General features: G+C 38.2%; 1 long non-coding RNA gene across 2 annotated transcripts; it reads right to left on the bottom strand.

The window, feature by feature from the left end:
• Positions 1–1,307: 1,307 nt before the first annotated feature.
• LOC118168291 lies at positions 1,308–5,071 on the bottom strand. Of its 2 annotated transcripts, none has more exons than XR_004751470.1 (3): positions 4,936–5,071; positions 3,309–3,450; positions 1,308–1,390 (listed from the first exon to the last, which is right to left on the bottom strand). It is a non-coding gene; the product is annotated as an uncharacterized LOC118168291 (long non-coding RNA). The 2 variants fall into 2 exon arrangements; XR_004751469.1 differs by lacking the exon at positions 4,936–5,071 and adding an exon at positions 3,576–4,615.
• Positions 5,072–23,300: the final 18,229 nt, after the last annotated feature.

The raw sequence follows: 23,300 nt of genomic DNA on the forward strand, positions 1-23,300 counted from the left end.
AGCTTAAGTGCAGTGTAAGCAATGGAAGAATACAGAGCAATTTCCTTATTAGCAGCGATTAAAGACGACTGAAACAAAGAGAATTGAGTTCAGTAGCCAAGAAAATGGGGAAGCACAGAAGGAAGTTGTGCTTGTATAAACCAGACAGAAGAGAAGATAGCTATCTCCTCTCCCCGGTCCCTCTTGCTTTAACCTACCATAGTTTACTAATATTATTATCCAGGCATTAAGGTAAACTCTCTTTTCTTTATGCTTTCCTGGTGTATGTGGTGCGATTCTGTTGTCCCTGAGATCTGTCAATGTTCCAGCTAAGCTGAAAGCAGAAACAGATGTATTTGGTTCCTTTCCCTGCCCCTCAGGCTGGACAGAGTTTGCAGAATGGCATTTATGGCATAAGTTTGTGACCCTGTGCCGTGCAGTCACTCTTGTGACTCTAGTTGCCCAAGTTTTCCCCTTGTGGGGATTCTACATCTGTACTGGCCAGGCTGCCTCCATCTGTTGTCTCTCATATTTAGGCTGGAAGGCCAGGGACCTTCTTTTTGCTGTGTTCGTAAGGCAGTGAGCAGAAAGCAATCCTGTACTTGCCTAAGATGGGAAGTCCTGCAATGCTACACCGAAAATTTTAACAGAGCAAGGTTTTGCCGTGTGCAATTAACAAAGCATTTTCTTCATGGCTAAGTCTCAGTTTGCCATGTTTCACAGAGTAGGAAAAAGGGGGAGACTTAAATATGTCTGACCAAGCTTTAACCACACATTAGCCCAAAAGACCTACCATCTAGGCTGTCTGTATAGGCAATCAGGGGAGGTAAGTGTTTCTGAGGAATGATTCCCATTATCCAACAAAACACGTCTAAAGTTGTTATATTTTAGGTAATACCGATCCCTTGGAAAGGATTCTGTCACCTTCTTACCATTCACAGTGATACGATATTAGATAACTAGTCCAGACCTTTAAATCATGATTCTCTATCTTGTGAATCAGCTACAGAGCCTCTTTCCAACACAGTGGCCTGCTCTACATCCTGCTGCTCTGTGTCGGTTATTGTACTCACCCTTGTTCAACACAGACCTTGCATACTCTTCTGCAGTTAACCCTGCTCACAAGGTTAGCTGTCAAAAGTAATATCGGCTCTACCTCATTTAGCAGAAAATAAAAATCGTGCTTTGTGCTTTCTTTAGTATGGTCAGACACCACAGTTTACCATCCTGTCCTGAAGACAGACACTGCTCCTTCTGGCAATCTCCTACAGCAATTACCAACAGAACAAAGTAATGGGAAATGGCTTACCTTTTTTTTTTTTTTTTTGATTATTTATTCCACCGGGTATGTCAAGGACAAGATTTCCTGCTCTTGCCTTTTTATAGCTGATAACTTATGTGGCCACAAATTCTGCAAGAGAAGGAAATGCAAACCTGTTTGCCAGAAGAAAACCTGCATGGTAAAGTGGAAAAAAAAAAAAAAAAAGAAAAAAAAAAGAATAAAATAGAAAGGAACTTGATGCCTTGTAACAACAAAAGGCTGAAGACACTGGGAAATTTGCAAACCTTCCACTGCCCATTTTCTTTTGCTGCAATTAAGGGTCAATTTCTGTGTGTTGCAGTAAATCTGTCAGATCAGAGCCCAACTGCACAAATTACAACTAGAACAAGGGAGAAAAATACTAAAACATGGGCAATTGGCTTTGGTTCCAAAACCAAAAAAAGCTGAATCAAATCTTTTTTCATTTCTTCTTCATTTCTAAGCCTGATTTCTTCCAATCTCAGCCAGAAAAGATTTCAAAGGACTTGGTACAAAATTACAGAAGCCACTCAGCAAAACTCATCTTCAGTACAGGCCTAACTTGCCGAAAGTCCCAGAACGTAAAATGTTCATTTAGTCATATACCTAAAAGAGGTTACCTTTTCTTTCTATTCCTTTCTATTGTTCCATTACCTTTCTCTTACTTCAATCACTAACCATCCCCATCACATTGGTAAGAGTCATTTATCAGCAATAAGTATTACTACAAGAAAATCCTTCTGTTGTAGCTAAGATGTGTGTGCATCTGATCACTCGAAGAAAATTACTGCAGAATACTTCATCTGCATGTGGTCCGTGCTATTTTCTGATTCCACTTGCTAAACTACTCTTAAAAATGATTGAGAAGTCCTTTGGGCAGGGAAACAGACATTTACACAGAGCACTTGTAATCATGTGGGTGCTGTAGAAAAAATGCCAATTGTATTTCCCTTAATTTAAGACAGCTTTGGAAATTATACACCAGAAAGAACAGGAAATCCCACTCCTGAAATGCAGCTGTCACTTTGGTAGAATACAGCTTCTGTAAACACAGGACACATCTTAGGACAGAAGTAAAAAATAAAATAAAATAAAAAAATCAGAACTGAGTTTAAAAAGGTGGAATTAATAGGTAAAAAGAATTCATTAATAAAACAAACTCACTACTGACATACCAACTCCTGAGGAAAAAAATGAGCAATACAGGGACTAAATGCAATGTCTGAACCTTAGGCAGGAAAACAAATCAGTTTTTAATAGAATACCCAAACGTAAAACACATATAAAATATGTTTCTCTCTCACTTTGAGTTTGTCACTTAATTATCAATTCAGCTAATAAACCAGAAGGTGAGATCTCTCTGTATATTCATTTTGGTCCTTACTGTGCTTGGGACACCCCCCTAATTTCACACCAGATCTATGCACTCAGTAAAAACCTAACTTAATGTAGGTGAGAATTCTGTAGAAAGAGCATTAGAAGTATAGCCAGGCATACATAAAGCCCTTTAAGTGCTATTTTATGACCCAATAAAGAAAGTTATGTTTTAGCCTAAACTAAATTATGTTTTAGCCCCGTACAAACAGACTGATCAGGCAACCACATCTTTCAGTTTTGGGTCATGGATTTGATGTAGCCAAACCAGATTGCTAGCGAGCAAATGTTGCTCCCAACTGACAGTTCTTCACTGATCTACTTTAAAAAAGTTGGAAGCTTCAATTTTCTTCCCAACAGACAGGTGTTCCCCATGACACAAAAACCAACCCATCATTACGTTTGGTTGCTAACTGGAATCCTTATGGATAGTCTAAAAGGAAGACAATGGGTGGAAATGACATGGAAACTTAATGACTCTTAGTCCCACAGATGGTCACTCTAGCTTGTAACTCCAGGAAATTGTCTCAAACTTTGTTATTCAATTAGAACCAAAAACCTAGAAAATCTCAATATGGTAGTGAAAAGTAAATTAGACACGAGTTTGCCATGTGATGAAGTGCAGAAAAAAGGACAAAGACTTTTCGACACTTACCCACGCAGGAAAAAGCAGGAAGCAGGCATTTTATCACAGTGCAGGGATTTAACAGTCTCCCACCACAGGGCTGTAATGCAGTAACATTTGGAATTCTGTATTCACTTTTCATATATTTCATCACCAAAAAAATCTTGGCATGCTGGAAATTGTTCAGAGAAGTGCAATAAAAATCATAAGGAAGCTGGCTTGATATGAGAGGTTGGAGTAACTAAATTTTGATCCAGTAAATCCTTAATTATTTACAAGTTTACACTATTTCCCTACCTTTGGAAACATCCACAGTTGTGACTGCATCTTCTCAGATTCAGAGTAAAATCACCAAGGATAAATATACTGAACACAGATAAATAGCATTCACGTGTCAAATACTGACATGACAATGAGATATTTGAAATAGTAGTGGTATCTTCCTCGGGAACAAAGTATATCAACAATCAAGACAAACTTTCCTAACACACGTTCGTGATTAAACAGTCCAATCGCAGTTTCAGGAAAGACTGAAGAGCCCAGAATCACCTTTACAAAGATTTTGCAGCACTGGGTACTTAGCTGTCATCAGTTTTAGTGGGATAAAAACTAGCAATTATTTGGGTATTTGGACTTCTGACGTTATCAAGAAATTCCTGACTCCCATTATATTCAATAGGATCTAAGCACCTAACTTCTGCTGGTAAATGCCCAATAAGCATTTCTGAAATATTTCATAATATTGTTACAGACTTGTATTGACAAGGAATAGACCTACCATTCTGAGATCATTTCTAACATCTTTTATTTTGTCAGACCAAGATACGACCAAAGAGGCGACTGATTTTACTGCTGTCCTGTTAACCTCTTAAAAACAGAAAGTAGACACTTGGTGAACTAGAAAGAAACAAAAAAACTTCTTAATCAGACACAGTAGAATTATTGCTATATAAAAGAGGAGAGATGAAGAAAAAAAATTTTTTGTTCATCCATTTTTCAGAAGAAAGAATCCTGCTTTTCTTGGTGAATTTGAAAGATATTCCTGTATTCCTGCTCATTAGGCTTCAGACATATATTCCTCTGAGGTGTTTCCATCTTTGTTGCTCAAGTCTGCTTCCTGAGAGAGACAGATTTAAATTTAAACTCAATATGCTGGACAACCTTTTTATTTTCCATGGTGTCATTGTTTTTGTTCTGCACTTTAAGCTGTCTGACCTGAAATTAGCAATTTATCATACTGCCCAGTTAAGAGAAAAAAAAGAAAAAGTGACTGTACAATGGAAAATGTTGCTGAGGGTCACTTCTGTTGCCAAGCTGTATCTAAAATCATTTCTTGATGAAGGTCCAACCCATTTTATTTTTATCTCTTTCATAACAAAAGAGAAACAACTTGGCAGAAGTCTGCTAACAATTGGTAAAAGGACAGAATAGCTAAGTTACCAGGTACCATAATACCTGGCAAAACGTATGAGTGTTCCCAGAAACAACTAACACTAACATGTAAATAAAACCACAACTTATATGTAGCACTGTCATATGCTGAGTGCTCTTAATATCAATCTCTGATGTGTCTGCTTGTGCCAGGCTCAAATGTGGACAAATGCAAATCGAAGAGTGATATTGTTCTTTGCTGACGGAGTAGAGAATTTGCAATTACCTCAATTTGCAGGTCACAGTAAGGGTCACAGTCAGGAGGAGAAGGAAGTTCTGAGACATGGTAACAAAGTAAACGGCAAAATTGGTTGTCCTCTCTAAAGAAGTGATACCTCAAAAGCAGCAGGAAGAACATTTACCTCGGCATACATTAGGCCCAGACCTGTGCAGAGACAGAAGCATGCAAAATGGCGAATGGGTATATATGCCCAGAACTGATCCATTAGATATGACTTATGCCATCATGGGATGAATGTTTCCAGACACCAGTCCAGAAATGGACCAGAATTTTGCCTGCCCCAAACCAGGTTGGCTGCCCAGAGCCTTGGTTGATTTTCTGTAACGCTGCTAGCCTCCTCAGAACCAGAACTATCCTGATCACTGCCAACACTCTGCATCCATCTGCTCCTTATGGATACAAATCAGTATAGACAAAATAGTTTCCCAAGAGAACAGGGAAAAAAAAAGGAAGAAAAAGAAGAAGAGGGAGGATGAAAACACCTTTCAGCAAAGATCTCTGTAGTTAGTGTTGTGCTTGACAGCAAAGCTTGTTTCTAGCAAGTTCAAGCTACAGACCAATTTATTTTATTCAGTAATTTTTCTTCCAGAGCCTAAGAAAGCAAAGTTCTTTTGATTTAACAACAGCTTAAGGTGTATATTGTATGTTTTCTTATCATCACTTTGCACATTCCATATCTATCCATATCTCCCCTCCTCAACGCTTCCTCTCAAGAAGAATTACTCTGCTTTGACTTCCCCCACATTCTCAGGTTTTATACATTAATTTCCAATTTTTCATGCTGTTACTAAGAGAAGCAGATATTTGACTCAGCCAGTAGTAACTGTATATTTAAGTGCCTTCACTTTCAAGAGTCGAAATATTTATCAAAGTATTCGCATCAACATACAACATACCCACAATTACTTTCATACAATACATACACTTTCTACATGTGCGGCAGTGAAATTCACACAAAGGATTGCATGATCTTTGTCAATATGACTTCATTATGGTGTTTTACCATCTTTTCTGTATGAAGTGAGTTAATACATACTAATCCAGGCTTATTTGAACACTTCACTTGCTAGGCCCACACATCTTGAAGAACCACAGTTTCTAAATTCACAGCTGAAAGAGATTAAATTCCTTTCCTCCTCTAACAGATCTCTATCCACTGCCTTCCACTTCATTGTAAAGAGGGGTACACCCTTAAAAAAAAAAAAAAAAAAAGATATAGATATGCATTTGAAGACCAATAATAGTTTGTAGTAGTTTTAAGATATGGAATGGCAGACTGTCTTCAAACTAGAAAAGCAAACTTCTAGTTGCTTAGCCTTATACATATAGCACAAGCACCGGACTTCATCTGGATAGTGGAAGCCACACTTAGCCAAACTGCTTTGAAGTCAACTTCTGCTGTAGCTGGTAGAGTGACAGAAGAATATGGATGTTTTAATCTTCTTGAACTAAACAGTTCTCAAAGAGCTGTTCTCAAAATATGCCCTGAGAATAAACCAGAACACAGTAACAAACTGAGGAATTGAATTGGAATGTTTGGAGCATCGTGAATAGTGTATCACATAGATAAGACCTTAATTTCATCTTAGTAAATTTTGTATATCACACAAAGCTATCCAGACTTTTACACATGCATACGCACATGCACACACATAAATACAAAGCGAGAGGCATATAGAAGAATTATGATCTGAAAATGTATTTCCAGGAAATATATGTACAAAGAATCAGGACCCAAGCAAGGGACAGCAAAGAAACAGATAAGGAAGAATAGTGTGATATGGGAAAAGCAAGAGAAGTTCAGACAAAACCCTAGGCAAGTGCACACAATGGAGCAGAAGGAACAACATAGAAGATGCCTAGCTCACAGCAGAGTGCAGTGCAACCATCTGGAGGAGCTCTAAGTGAGTCAGTAGTTCACAAGTAGCCTCCTCTGGTAAATTTGCTCAGGCACAGTGTCCCACTGATGCAAGAGCTACCTTTGTGAGCGGTTTCTGTAGAGCATTTCCACCACATTCCAGAAAGAAAACTGATAGGCATGTGTTTGAGATGTCTTGAAGTGAAAGCAAGAGGTTTACTATCATGTGTGTGGAAGAGTTCAAAGTCACATTTAATCCTTGTTTGTTCAGCATATTTGGTGAAATACACGATTTATGCTTTATCATTGCTTTGATAATATGGCATATTGAACAAATGCTATGACAAACGGACTGTACCTGCTCCTGTTTTTCCGTCATTGCAAATCAAATTTGCATTTAACTCCACCAGTTGCCAATGTGACCTTTATGTCAGTATGTCTAAAGTATAGCCTAAAAACGAATGCCTTCAATGAAAACAAAACAAGACGTTACCTGCATTTACCAGTTGATGCCCAGACATAGAAAATTGATTATAGGTTATAAGTAGCCCAGATAGGTAGATACAAATGTTTTTTCATTTAACACAAATAGATCACAGCCAGAGATGGAAGTATTTCATTTCATTTTCACTCAATCTATTACATAAAGTAAACATTAACATTTTAAGTCCTAGTCAATTAATCCATTATTTTTTTTTGGCCTAGAAATTAGTAATTAACTTGTTTGTGACCAACTGCAATAGGAAATTTTTAAGGGGGAAAGGTCACCTTGGGAACACAAGGTCTAATGTAGGTACTCCAGACTGTACTAGAGGGAAATTTCATCCTGCAAAACGTAATGTATTATTATTCCCCTTTCCAAACTAAAAAGGAACAGAAATAATTCAGGCCCCTAAAATTATATCTGACTTTTTTAGTCCTCAAACTGCCTTCAGTTTATTCTTACCCTCACTCTTCCTCTGTCATAACCCAGTGATTGTTTCACACTCAGAGACCCACAAATCATAGGTGCACTGTGTCAGCTTCAAAACAGGGAGAAACCAAGAGGCAATTTTTCCTCTCAGTTCTCATGAAGGTCCTAATGTTATCCTGATTCAAGGAAACACTTTATTTTAAACCTGACATCACGTATATGGTTAGGTGCTGTGTATACCATGTGGAAACAAAGGTTTAAGAACAATTCAGAACAAACAGTAACAAAATGAAGGCTGTTCAGTTACCTGCGCTGACTGTAAGATCAGTCTTTCCATGACACAGGTTCACATTGGTAACTTTACAGTGCGTATTAACCAAATAGTTTCCCCAGACATTAATTTCAGAGCTTTCAAAGGATTGTGGGTGTGGAAAAATATGTTCCGTTTGGGAGTGTATCCTGTCTGTGCCACAGTGCATGGAATAGCAGATGCTTTTTATACGTCTACATCTAGACCAAAGCATTCACATCCAGCAAGTGTGACCATTGGCATCAATAGGGTTGTTCTAAGCTGCTCCAAAAGAAGAGGTGTCTGAATATTTTATACAGGTATTTGAACAGAGTAAACTATGATCTCATACAAAAATAGCACCAAGAAAAAGCTAAGCCCCAACCATACGTGTAGCTCAGTAAAAAACCTCCCTTCAACCAAGGCAACTTCTCTAGCTTTCAGAGTTACCTGCAAGGACAGCTTCAGTAAGCTGCAAAGTACGTGTACAATAGCAAGAATTTTGCAAGCCTTTCCTGGTAAGTACAGTAGTGCACTTGGAAGATTCATGTGTCAGACATTCCCTGTTTGCACTGTCTGTGCTCTCAATAGCTTTGATTCATGTATTACAGGATTTGTACAAAATCCAACTGTTGGAAGCAGAGTGAAATTTATACATTAAACCTCTTCTGTGTGCTAAAACTCTTCTCCAAAAAAGTTATGGCAGCCCAGAAAAATGGACTGGCAAGAATTAGCCAAGTGTATATATGACTAACTTCAGGGCTTTGTATAAGCGTGTGATGTGTCATAAGGCTCACCAATGTCAACACATCTGCAGTCAGGATAATATTCCCCTGAGCACTCTGTCCTTGTTAGATACTGTTGTAATGGCCTGATACTAAGCAAACTCCAGATTTACCAAAGTTATTAAGTCTTTATCCAGAATGCTTGGCAGGGATCAGAGCATGATACATGTTAACAATTATTATTATGAGTTATCCAAGTTCTAGGCAAATAACAAGATTTGAGATAAAATCCTGATTCTTTTAAAGACTGGAATTGTTTCCCCTGGCTTTGATAGAGATGAGATTTCACTCCTGATCTCTGTCTTAAAAAATCATCTAAATAAGCAGTAGACAGCACAATGCTGGGAGCATGAGAAGAGATGATAGCGAAGCCAGAGACAGGACTACATGGTTATGCAAACTTAATATGAAACATCACTATGCTTTTTCAAAGCAAAGAAAATAATGACCAAATACAGAAAAAGTGAAATAAAGTGTGACTGAATTATCCTTTTTCATAAAAGGGAAAACCAAGATTCAGAAAGGTTACATCAGCGTCTTAGCTTTTATGAAAACTAGATTACTTAGCAGCTGAAGAAGGAATTTAAGAAGGATATTTAAGAGCTGAGCTTCTGAGAATGAATTGAAGAAAAGTTAAGAGGATAAGGTAAGAATTCACTCTGGACAGTGAATTTTGAAAGTGTTAACTTAATAACTTTTGCCCAATGTCAGTTATAGCAGGATTTTGAACTGTCAGGTTCTGACTCCCAGCCCCACAGTCTTAATAGTAGATTTGAAAATACAAGATACTGCCTAGATGCCATGAGTGTCATCTACCTGCCCTGTTTGTGTCCTTGTGTGAGAAGGCGGAATTGAAGTTCCGCGTATCACTGGTTTCTTTATTTATTTTTCCAACACAGCCAAAGAGAGGAAAGAATGCAAAAAGGCTTGGTAACTATTACCAAACTCCAACACAGGTCTGAGATTGCCCATTGTGGTAACACCAAGATTTATTAAAGCACAGCATGTGTTCACTTATTTCTATCCAAAATGAACTGAAAGGCACTTTGCATCTGCCCTCAAAAAAAAAAGAAAAAAATTGCTTACTTGGCAAACTTTGTTTAAAAAATCTGTTTCTTGCAAGGTTTATCCCTTTGTTTTGTTTATCTTTTTGTTTGTTTGATTAGGGCTTGGGGGGCTTTTTTTGGTTTTGTACACGGGTGTGTAGCTTTCTTCCCCTCCTGTACCCTTCTTCCTCCATCCCATCTGTTGATCTCACTTTAGCACATAGTTTCCCACTTACTTTGCCAAAAATGTATAAAACTTGGGTCGTCTGCTCTGATTTCTTTGTGACTTGTAACTGTATCATTAAACCAACATTTGCTCTGTCATAAAGAAGTCCCTGTAACTTTAATTAGGCTCTTCTGCTCCATTTGCTCTTGTGCAGTTGCAAGTGTGAAGTAATGCTTCCAAATGGAAATGATAGGGAATGGTCCTTGTAACAAACTGTGAAAAAGGCCAGAAACATCAGTACCGGGTTTCTCACAGTACCTGGTATTATAATTCCTGTATATATGATGTTTTCCTAGGAAAAATATTTTCTTTATCATGCATTTCCAGAGCCCCCTTCTCTCCCCTCCATCACACCCTATTTTTTTTTTTTTTTTGACCAACATACTCCAAATCCTCAAATCCTCTCAGAAACCCAGGAAAACAGGCCATTCCTCAAAAGTTCAGCTCACAAGCCACGGATATGAGCCACACAGCAGCTTATTAGTTCCTTCATTTTCAGTTAGGTTCAGGGTCTCTAATACTACTCTACTGCATATTGGGAGTTGGAAAAATAACCTGAAAAAGCAAGTTTCCATCAACTATGTTCTCCTGCATTAGAATCCCTAATATAGGGAGGCAATCATAACATTTACATACAAAGTAACACTACACGATTAGTATGGGAACAAATTTCCATGAAGTCCGAAAAGAAAATGTTGCTGAAATAAGGAAATGTCACCAGTCAATGTCAATTCAAAATCATTTTTCCTTATTAAAGTGATTCTTTACCAAATATAATATGTACAGGTAGAGCCAGTAGATACAGCATTTTCTAACTCTCAAAGTGATTGTGGTGAAGTATATCCAGTAAAAAAAAAAAAATAAAAAAAATGTAGAAAGTAATCACTAATTGAAATGCAAAGGCTCTGAAGAGATTAGGAGACTGATTAAAAGAGTTGAGGTGAAGAATACTTGAGTAGTCCTTCTCTAGGGTACCCTGGAGGAATTCACAGACATCTGGAAGGACAGAACCACACTGAAGCAACAAATTTCCTCATAGAACAAAACCTGGGATATTCTCCCATGGACAGCATCTCCCTGTTTTTCCAGCAGTTGCACACTGGAGATCAGGCAGTATTTCAGAGAATGTTCTTTGAAATCCAACCTAGTTGTTTTTGTTGAATTACATTGTCTCAGTAAACAGGTCTTCTTTGAAAAGGAATGTTTACATACTAAGCAGTTTAGCATAAAAATATAACATTGCTTTACCTTTTAAATGGAACAAGGAGAGCAGTATTTCCTCTTCTACCCCACAATCCCTTCTCATTTCATCATTTCTAATTCACTTTTTATGTTTATAAGTATTCAGCAGGTGTCAACACCATCCTGCAAGGAAGCTATAGTCATTACAAGGTGTTCCCTTCCATTGGCATGTATTTAAAGGATATTTTTACCTGAATGAGTTGCTTAAAGTCACAGCTGATTTGAAGAACGGAAGCTAAATCGCCAAATGCTAGTATTTTGTTTTGAATGTAATATTATCTTCCGGTGTTGGCAGGTGGATTTTCCCAGTATTCCCCACAATTTCTTATATGCATATGAACCAAGAGCTATGATCCTTCCTCTGAAGAGCTTATACCCTGAAAGAACAAAAGACAGCATAACCAAAAGATCCAGATACAAATATGCTGGCAAGGCAATGAGTGACCACTCAGCAATCCTGAGCAAGCATGTTTCATTATAAAATGCACAGATTTATAAGGAGACAGAACAGAACTGTGACAAAAACAGGAAACCTATAAAATCCTGCCTCTAAAACCATTGTTTCTTGAACAGAAATATCTTTTGCCTCGACTTCTTTGAGGAAAACGTATCTCAAGAGTGAAGCATCTATAGACCATTCTGGAGTAGCTACTGTTGTAAACTGCAGCCCCATTAACACAGAGGTCCAAGATATGCCAAAAGCAGACAAAACACCATCATGTTTTCACTCAAGCCTAGTACTGAATACATCTATGCTAGGTCTCATGGACAGGTAAGTATGAGCTGCAGATTTACTCCTCCACTGTGTTCACAGCATTTACACATCATACAAAGTGTAAACCCTGAAGAGGTTTCCTGCCTCAGAGTTATCTGGCCCTGAGGAAAGCGGGGCTCCTAAAGGCTGCACTAACTTGGACCAGTGGACAGCCAGGTGGACTTGGGAGTAATCCCCAGCCATGATCTCTCTCCCAGCTCTGGGCGTGCTGAAGGCAACCCTGCTGGTGCCCACTTTAACAGGCAGGGTGTAAACCACTATGTACAAAGAAAATAAAGACGACACTGTCAAAATCTAACCACGCCAGCAGATTTATTTTGCACCCTGAAAAGGCTCTAGTAGACATCTTTGCTGCTGTAAAATTCACAGAATATGAAACAACCACGACACCTCAAAACACTGAGCAAACAGCAAGGAAATTATTTCACTTTGATCCACTATTTAGTCAAGAGTCTGAGTGACCATGTATCTCTAGTTTTCTCCCTAGAAACAGAAATTGATAGATGTTGCTTTTCCAGTGAAATACAGAAACTTTTTTTTTTTTTTTTTAACTAATGAGAATGTGGTATCTTGAAAACAATATGAACAGTATATATTATCAAACCACATGAGCTTCCCTCTCAAGTCCTCACACACAAACACAAAAAAGAGAAAAACACAATAGGCTAATTTCCCAACAAAGGGCTGTGCATTTTCCCATTTTAAACTGTTTATAAAAACTGAAATCCAGTCAAACTATATTGAGAAACAAGGACTTTCAATTCATCCATGCCTCTTCCTTCAAGCATGCCTTTCACCATCTAAGAAAATCCCAAACAATAACAACATACTAAAAAGCCCCAAATTTTGGCTAAGTTTCCAGCTGCTAATTTTGTCTGTCATGAGCTGCCATTGTCAGTCTGAGGGAGGGATTGTTCCCAACTTAAAAAAAAAAAAGGGGGGGAAGAAAAAAAAGTAAAAGATGCAAAATATACTTAAAGTAACATCTGTGTTTTCTGATTTTATTAAAGCATTTTGTCTTTGTTATACAGAAATAACAAAACACTGAGCCCTTCCCATCAGTATTCATGACGTCTGCCTTTTCATACAAAACCCTCTGAAAGAAAATTCCCCCTGGAAAAAAAAAATACTTTCCTTATAAAAAAACAGATTGTGAGACAGATGATTGTATTGTTTAATCAAATTTCCATCTGAAAACTCTTTTCCTAGTTTTAGATTTAGCTCACCCAGCAAGGCACAGGCACTTGGAAGGACGTGGAAGTATAAAGTAGCAGCTCCTCCATTTTATTATCTCCCTTGAGCTTTGCAATTGGCAAATGAAAAAGAAAGTGGGGAACAAAAGTACTGGACATAAATTAAGCCCTGCTTTTTAATGTTCAAACTGAATTTTCTTTATTTTTTCTACAGCTGTCAGATAAGCAGGGTAAAACCACTAATGCATGTTTAATATATAAAAACTCATAATGTTCAGTAGCACGACCTCCATTGGAGACATTAGTTCAGGCCAGTGAACTCGGAGCAAGCCAAGTGTGGAAATGTGGAATTGGGCCAGTGACCCCCACCAGTGCCTGTCATATCTGCTGAAAGCAAACTTGTCAAATATAGAAGGGGCAGAAGGAGGACAAGAGTATCCTTAAACCAGGGAGCAGCAACAAAGCAAAGATGCCCATCATCTATTCACAGCTGTCTGTTGTTCAGTAATGGCTCTGGCCGTCTCAGGAACAAAAAGTCTGGTTGTAGCCTCAACCTTTCAACCTTGTCCAGTCTGGGGGCCTTTCATTTCACAGACTCCCCAAAGCTGATGAGTGATCATAAAGCTATGATACGTTGCTTGCTGTTATTATCTCTTCAAATGTACTCTGTACCAAGCAGAAGCGGAATAGAGTATTCCCAGGCCTGTTAGCCTGCCATGATGAAAGAGCCACTGTTCTAAAAAAACAAACACTTCATGCTCCTCATTCTCCAGGCCTTCCTGCAGACCCTCAGCAGGACTAAGATTTCTTAGTGGTCTGCCACTGTTTTACTTACTCTGCTGAGGAGAAAAACAAACAAACTAACAAAACAAAAACAAAAAACAACCAACCAAACAACAACAACAAAAAAAAAACACAAGTTGCAAGCAGTGGTGATTGCATACTACCTTCGTTTTTTAGTTGATTCTTTTGTCAGCAAGATATCAATGGTTGCTCTGTGAAAGCAGATCTCTGGGGTCTGTTTTCATCTATGACTCCTGATAGTTACCTGTCTTACCTATCTATTCACACATCAGCAATTGCATCAGATGTGAATGACCCTTACTGGAGAACACCATAGCTGTTCTTTACTAACACAAGTGAGAATGCTGGTGCTTACCATTTCCAGCTCAAAAATATCATATTATGTTTCATGTTTTGGGAGATCTAGTCACACGAAAGAAAGTCTGATTGCAAAAGAGAAGATACAATTTTATCTTCTTCAATGTTAATTCTTGCAGATGAGACAAGAAACCAGATGTTTCTTGCTATATAAAGACCTCTGTGAATCTGTCCCAAGTGTCTTACACCATACTGTGTAGACAGCTTAGATGTTTGTTTCTGATCATTTTCTTATTGTAACATAAGATTATATAGTGGTGATTTTCAGGCTTCTTGTGCCATGGTCCTAAAAAGAAACTTCTTAGAAGTGTCATTTCCAGGATGAGGATTTTTAAGAAAAAAAATTAAAAAATTAAAGTTCTCATTTTGTTTACTTTATAAGAATTTCAGGTAAGTAAACCTTAGTGTTTTGAATGAATTGCACTCTACCAAAACACATAGGTACAGTATTTGCACATGCAGACTTGAACAGGACACATATGTTCATGTATATAAGCTCTGGTTTTAGTCCTAGAGAGGTAAGGGAGGCTAAAATTCAGGCTAATGTACCTAAGAATAGATTATCAATGAAGATTTTTAAGTAAATGACCTGTATGCTAGTGCTTCCTCTTGAGTAAACTTTGCACACTTGAGAGCAGCCTCAGTTCTGCTGAACTCTCCTGCTGAGAATTCTGAGGTCAGTCTCAATTCTGCAGGAAACTGAGATACTCTACACATGAGCAATGAAAGAACACATTTGTTTCTTCCAAACAACTAGGAAGAACTCTAGGAAAATTAAAGAATTGGTAGTATTTACATGACAGACAGACTTTAAAGTTAATATTATTAACAGTCAATAAGGTTTGTTTGCTTGTTTTCCAATCTTGCTTTTACTGTGTGTGAAACACATCAGATAAGATTTAGCAACGCAACATTTAAGTGACATTACCTCTTCAATAAACTCTACAGCCAGAGAAACTATATATATATACATAATAATATATATATATGACTATACACCAGTTGTTATCACAACAGGAGTTTACACTACAAAAAAAAAAAAAAAAAAAAAGGAGAGAGAAATAATTTCATAGGTACATAAGTGATATAATCCTTGTATAGTAGGTATTTCCCTACAGTAATCAAGTCCACTGAACCACAAAGAGGAAATCAGAAATGAGTCCATCTAATGAATGTAATTTGTATTTTCAGAGAAGTTCTGGAAATGTAATTAACAAATTCTTCTTGTAAATGTAATCCCTTAAAGTAAACAGGGTGGACCGTGGTCATCCTTCTGCCTTATTACTGTTTCCTACTTTAAAAAGAAGAGGTAATTACTGAATCCTGTCAAAATACTCACAGCTTTACAAGCCCTGGGGATGACTTCAGAGCATTTGGACTGGTGAGACAAACCTCTGCTGCCACTCTCTGAGATCTGAGATCCTGCTCTGGACACCAAAAAAATATGAAATGGTTAGTTTCCAAACATACACCTTTATTACTAGTCCCACCTATTGTTTATTATGACATGTTTATTACTTACTATACAGATTACAGATAGCACTGAGAATGGTTAGAGGATCCTGAGATAGAAGACAATTAATGGGAGAAGGGGATTATTGTTGGCAAATTGAGGTGGAGAATAGACCAAAACAGACTAGGCCCCCAGCTGAAATCCAGCACCTGCATCTAACTGCGCGTGGATTTACGTGCTAACATGCCAGACACAGTTATAGGCTGAGAGCATAAGTATGCTGAGACCGAGCTATTTTACGGGCATAGGGGTGAGGTTAAGATGACTCGACCAAAACACATATCTAGGGTGATAAGCAGGAATTGAGAACTGACAGGACTGGAACAGATTATAGAATATGGGCCAAAAGAGAAGCTGCAAGATGGACGACTGGAAACCAGCCTGAGATGACTATAATGTAGTTTCCACCAGAGATAAGCTTTTTGTCCTACAGCTCACTGCTGCTGACAAATATCTGTCAACCTATTCCAACCAGGAGGGGATCACATGTTACAATTTGCTGTTATAACCAGAATCTCTGCAGCTTGACTAGTCTGTGCACTGCATTGGAAAGTTAAAGCCATGCTGGCGAACCTGTGGTTATCTCTGGGTGGGAGCTTTAATTATACATTTTGCTTCCTGAAAAGTAGGAGATTAGAAACTACTTTATGGAAACCTCTAAACACAGAGCATTAACAAGACAGCAAAATCAAGTTCTCAAAGTTTAGAAAGTCTGAAAAGTCAGAATTAAGCTTGGCCAAACAACCTTCATTGAACTCTCCATATGAAAGGATCTGTATGAAAAAAAAATCATCTCTTTCATTGGTGAGCCTCTTGTCCTGTGGCAAGCACAGTATCCCTTGCTCCCAACTGCAAGCCTGAATGCCCAGTGCCTCTGCAAATAAAAGCCCAAACTCTAAGGCTGAGCACTCAGAAGGTGAGGCACTTTCCATCGGAAAAGATGTACAGAATTACTTAGGAACTCTGTGGGACAGAGGACAAAACACTTCTCAGCATTCTATACAGAAAGGAACAGACAGCCCTATTTTTGCAGTGGCATTTCCTCTCATTTATTACTCACCTTCCAGCTGTTCAGGCTGCAATACTGAGTCTTCAGTGCTCAGTCCAAACTCGCTCCTGAGCGGGTCTGTCATGTCAACTGAACTAAGCAGAGGCCCTGTAGAAAAACAGTGTGCAATCTTGCCATTACAGACTGTATCCTACTGCATCCACATAAGCAGAGCCAATTCACATTTAACAGGCAACCTCAAGTCTGGTATTTCTTAAAACCTGAAATCTTGGTTTTTGCATTTTAAAGTTCTGCTAATATTGTTTTGTGCATATAGTAGCATAAATGTGTATTCCACGGCTCTGTCAGACTGTAAAATGCATCTATTTCGAGTGAGAGGATTCTTTGACCACACAAGCTCCTGTCACTCAGCTGGGGTAGTATGGAGTATTTGGCTCAATTTCACAAACCGTATGTGCATGTGCCCTCATTTCCTTTTGTATTTTTGGCTCTGCCATCCAAAGGGTCAGAGTGCGTTACTGAACCTAATGAAAACCTCCCCACATCTGGGCAGTAATCTCTTCCATTTTACTAGTTGTAAAACAGATAAGAAAAGAAGCATTCTCTTCTTAAAGGTCAGAATGGGAGTAGCACACCCAGAGATGGGACTCCCTTTCCCTGATCTAAGAATTACTGATAGTGCAATTTGGGAAGCTTAGCAATATTCTTTTTTATTAGATCACATTCCCTCACACCCTTCCTTACATGCCTCCCTCCTCTCCCCATCCATTTATATTTGTTTTCACTTTCCTTGTCTCCTTGTTATTTTGGGGGGAAATGAGGTGGGAAGTGCTTGTTTGTTTGTGGACCATTTGGCTAGGTTGGTTGCATACCTGAGTCATTTCCCATTACACTGATATTAGACATTCCTATAAACCATAATGCCTTTTTCTATTATGTTCTTAGCTTACTGACTGGAGATTTTAGCCAGAAGCTACTTCCTTTCCATGCTACCTGTTTATCCTAAGACTTATATTTGTCTTATCCTAAAACTAATAAACATTTCAAATATAGGACAAAGTTTGGAATTCTCAGGGTTTCAACAAAATCAGTGAAATTTGAAAGGTTTCTCACTGGTGTTTTATGGGGGTTCATATTTCAAAAAGGTCTGCAATAGTTGATTTAGTTTTGTCAATAGCAAGTTACATAGTTCTTTCTTCCTACAGTTACCTTTCTTCATTATTTTTAAGATATGGTTCTATATCTGATGCAATTGCAGTAATTCATATAGACTTTTTTAATATTTAAAATGTATCTGTAGGTCCATTTCATTGCAAATTGCATTATTTTTTATTTGTACCAACAACAAAAAGTCAAAATAGATTAATAATAATAATAACATTTATCCGCAGTGCAAATGGCTTTATGTGGTCAGCGTTCCTCTACATACTGTGACCAAGTCTTTGCTCTGTCTCATAATACATCAGCCTGCTTGTATGGTCCTCTACGGTGTTTGTTAACAAAAAATACAACAAGCAAAACAAAACAATCAAAAAAACACTACCCTTTAAGTGGAATTTTATAAATTAACAGAAAATTTTAGATGTACAATCACTTTGGATGAAAACTACCTACCTTAGCCTGTTAAGTGTCTCTGAAAATGCTTCAGATTTCTTATGTCATCAGTTCCAATTCTGTCTAAAGATGTATTTTGTTCCTGAGTGCCATCTCTTCAGTTTGTCTCTCTCTGCTTCTCCCCTGTACCACAAACATGTATCTCATTAGACTACATCACATCCATGTTTAATTATCCTTAGCAGACTAAAAATTGCCAAATTCCATATGGCTGATCTGTTCAACCTGCCAAGTTTGTCATGATTTATTCAGGAAAAAAATGGCAATTTACAAAAACAAATTCTTTGTTTCCCCACAGAAAGACCAGTTTCTATTCTCTGAGCCAACAAAACTAGAACTAAACAATATGTACAACAGAAGCAGATGTAGCTATTATGGTGTGGCCTGGTGCTTTGAGAAAAGGGACAGCATGAGTAAAATTAATGCATTAATACATTTATTTCAATGTGTTTAACCTTTTCTACTTAACATCACTCACGTTGTTATTTCAAGTGTAAAAAAATTTCAACTTCTTCACCCCAGTTTGCTGGTCTGCAATCCCACCACCAGAACCCTGCATTGTTATGCATATAAGAAGAAAAAGCCTGAGAACACACACTTCTAAGTATAGTCAGTGGGAGCCTTCAGCTCATAAGCAACAACCTCTGCTGTTGTAAAATTCAGCATTAAACCAATGGATCTATTTTGTATCAATATGCTTTAATTGGTTTTCTGGATGACATCTCCACAGAATAATGCTAGGATCAGTAGTGAGTACCAGGGCTGTATTAGCAGAGTAAACATTAAGTTATTCTGTCCTTTTCAGGGAAAACAAAAGTTACTCTAGCTTGAAGCCATATGGCCTAGAAGCATGTTGACATATCTCAGCAATAAGGGGTTATGTTACAGAAGAGACCGTGTTGAAGAGATCAGAAGGGCTGGATTGGCTACTTGACCAGTGTCACATCACTGAACTCAGCGCAAAGAGCTCGAACAAAATGACATGAACTCATCTGCGGCCACTGTCTAGGAGCGGGGACCTTTAACAATGGCAGCACCTGCCAGATCGCCGTCCTCCTCCCCAATAAAGTCACCAACAGCCCCCTCACTGTTCTGTCATGTGCCTGGCACAAGGCCCCTATTGTTATGAGCCACTCTCACTCCAATAATTTCTCCTCTAAATGACACTGCACCACCACAGGTCATTTCAAGGGGGCTGAAAAGAAAGATTTTGCATCTGTTTTGAGTTGTAGGCACCAAGGGGGAGGGGGTTCAAAACCCCTTGATAGCTGGCAAATGGTAATAGCAAAATGTCCCTATTGTTTGTGCCTGAACAAACAACCATACTACATGAGAGTTTTTATTGTCCTCAAGGCAATCTGCCACGAATGCTCTCCTTTGCCCATACTCTACAAAGAGAGGAAAAAAAAATCACCACAATAGTCACAGTTAGGAAACCTTAGTGAGAGTTTAATGACCAGCTACCAACTAATGGATGGTGAGTAACATATGGCAGAGCTTGGCCTCTTCACATATTGATTAAAAATAATTTAAAATTTAAAGCCAAGTTTGTTTGACAAGATTCCAGCTTCTCAGCAGCCACTTAACAATCTGAATAAACCTGAAGAGGAAAAGCTTAAATTCTAACCTAAGGCAAAGCAGAACAAACTCATTGTCACATTACATAATTGAATCTCTTACATTCACCCAAGATTAACAGCCAACACTTCACAATTTTTCCCTCTACCTAGAATATTTGCTGATGTAAACAGCCAAGAAACTCTTTGTAATATGTGGTAACTTTTTTAGAGTGCCTTTATTAGACCTTTATTACACACACACAACCATTAATGGCCATAATCAAGGCCTGTTAGCCATATTTTAACCACATAATATTCAACACAACAGAATGATTCTATTCTTATGTCCTCGAACCACCACTTGAGTTAAATGGTCATATTTTTATAAACGTCTGTTTGTCCTTTTCTAGCGTGATGAATGATAGGAGCACTTGAGATAATTGTTCCTACTGAATGGATTTAAAGTCTAAATGGATTACTTTTTATTCGCTTTCAAAACCAGCTACACTCTAGAAAACAGATCAGATAACAGCATACAAATTGCAGTACCTGTGTCTACAAAGAATCAGATGTGCAGCCAAGAAGATTCCAAGTCAATGAAAGGGCCATAAAAAAGCACTGGTACTGATTTTTAAATGTTGATTATTTGGAAAAGGAAAGGGGAAACTTTCCTCACAACCCAACTACAAACGCAGTAAGGGTCTGGATAAAGACTTTGGATATTTGTCAACTCACATAAACTGGTGGCTAAAGCATTAAGTTGCTATCAGGCAACCTGTAATCTGCGCCCTATTTCTGCACTGAGCTGCTCTATAACCTTGGCTGAGTCACTTCATCTCTGGCTTCTCTCTTACTCTTCTGGCACTGGCTGCTGCAAAGCGTACCAACCTTTGACGAGGCTCTACCTATTAATTCAACACAAAAAACTTTCCTAAAAGGGGAGTAACTGAGCTGAGGCGTTCACTAGATTTCAGCCCCATTATAAACATTTGCCTTACATGACAAAAGCAAATGGCAGGCTTTTAGAAGTTAAAAATTTGTCCTTTGTAGAAGGTAACACCCCAAGTAACCCAGAGAATACTGCAGTGTGCAGGGAAGACAAATACTAACATTAGCACAGCTCACCTAGCTCATGCAAATTGTTGTCAGAAGAAACAGCAACACCCAGGAGGAGTAATGAGGAGACACTGCAGGTAATGGAGGGGAGGTGTTAAAAGGCATGGCACCGATGATATGATAGCATACATAAAAGGATAATTGCAAAAATGATGGGGAAAGAAATCTTGTGTCCCTTTATGAGTAGTAGTAGTATGGAAGGAATAGACAGCACAAGGCTGGGGCTGCCGTTTGGATGGGCTCTTAACCAAGAGAGCAGTTCATTACATGTCTTAGGAAATAGAGGGCCCTGCTTCAAAATATTTCTTGGGGACTTACATTGTTTACATGTGAAATTACAGAGCCAGTCCTGTGTTCAGCTGAAATACCCGTGACAAGAGGTAGAGGACATGCCCTTGCTTTGCTCTTAAAAGATCTTTATTTACATTGCAAAGCAATTCACAAAAACAGCTGGAGTTGATCTTGTGAGTACAAAGTTTAGTGTGATGGGTCTTCAAGTGTTATTCCAATAATACAGAAAGTAACCAAAGTAACATTCAAAGTGACTTCATATTTTAACAGATTTCACTTGATTACATCTGCCCACTTCTCTTACTGGAAGTACTAAATAAAATACTCAAAAAAGGACAATCATTTCTAGAGTTCTTCTATTACTCCAGCGCATTAGTACATGACAGAACTTCGAAAAGCATTAAGGTGTACACTGATGGAGAAACAGAGCTCCTGAACTGCCACAGGAGTTAAGCACCTAACTTGTTAAAATGCTTAATAAATAAATAAATAAATAAATAAATAAAACCACCGCACACACAGAAAAAAACACTGGATATCAAACACCATCTTTAAGCACCTATGCACGTGTCAAAATGTGTCTGATGACCATGCATTATTCACTGCAGAGTGCTGCTCAGACACAACAAAGAATGATTGTTGCATTTTACTGATTGAAAACTGGAATGCAGCAAGAGATTTTTCTGAGGTCACACAGGAAAATCTGTGTCGACACCAGGATTAGAACTGAGATCATCTGGCTTCCATCTCCACAAAATCATCCTTCCTCTCCAAAAAAAATAATTTTCTAATAATAAAAGCCACTACAGGAAGGGGTGGTCTTCTGTTTTTGTCTTTTAACTCCAGAAATATAAGAATGATCAGCTCTGGTCCTCCCTGCATTTGGGCATCCTAGATACTTCTTGAGCACAGCCAATGCACACCAAATTCAGGAAAGAAATTAACAGCTTCATTCTCATCTCATCCGTTCCCCTTCATGCTCCCTATCAACAAGCAACATAAATTAGGATTTGATTCAAACTAATCCATTTGGCACACCTACTTTTTTTTTAGGTACCCGTGGAATCTGACCACATCCCAGTCTTTAGTGTATTTTATAATCTACAGGGCAGGAAGTACTGCTTTCCATCAACAGATGGGGAACAAAGGTATAGGTTAATAACTTGCTCAAAATCAGACATGAAGGTAGGGTTTTCAAAATCGTCTCCTAAATCAAGGCAGTGCCTTCTTCCTCTCGGATCAGCCTTCCTCTCCAAAGATCGAAGGAGATAACTGGGACTCCATGGGGATGCTGGGATCATATGCATTAACTCATAACAGTCAAGCTTAAAACACCAAACATATCTAAATTTGAATTAAAATTAAATGGGAATTTGAATAGTTCAGCTGAAAGGGACCTTCAAAGGTCATCTAGTCCAACTGTCTGACCTTCAGGGTTTACCAAAAGCTAAAGCATATTACTGAGGGCATCATCCAATTGCCTCTTGAACACTGACAGGCTTATATTTAATACAGAATATATTAAAGGTTCTTTATTTGATTTTCATGTTTATGATAACATAAGTGTGCCACGTTGGCACGAACACAGGAACAACTTCAACAGAACAGCAGCTGCCAGGTGAACATTCCAGCAGACCATGGATATGGACTAAACATCCGGTGAAATTGTTTTCTTGACACTGTCGTAAGAAATGGTTTATAAGTCTGGGATTTTTAAAGCAGAATAAAACTGAGAAGCATGAAGAATGTACATAAATTCC

The sequence above is a fragment of the Oxyura jamaicensis genome, chromosome 5 (genome assembly GCF_011077185.1).
Source record: "Oxyura jamaicensis isolate SHBP4307 breed ruddy duck chromosome 5, BPBGC_Ojam_1.0, whole genome shotgun sequence".
Lineage (NCBI taxonomy): Eukaryota > Metazoa > Chordata > Aves > Anseriformes > Anatidae > Oxyura > Oxyura jamaicensis.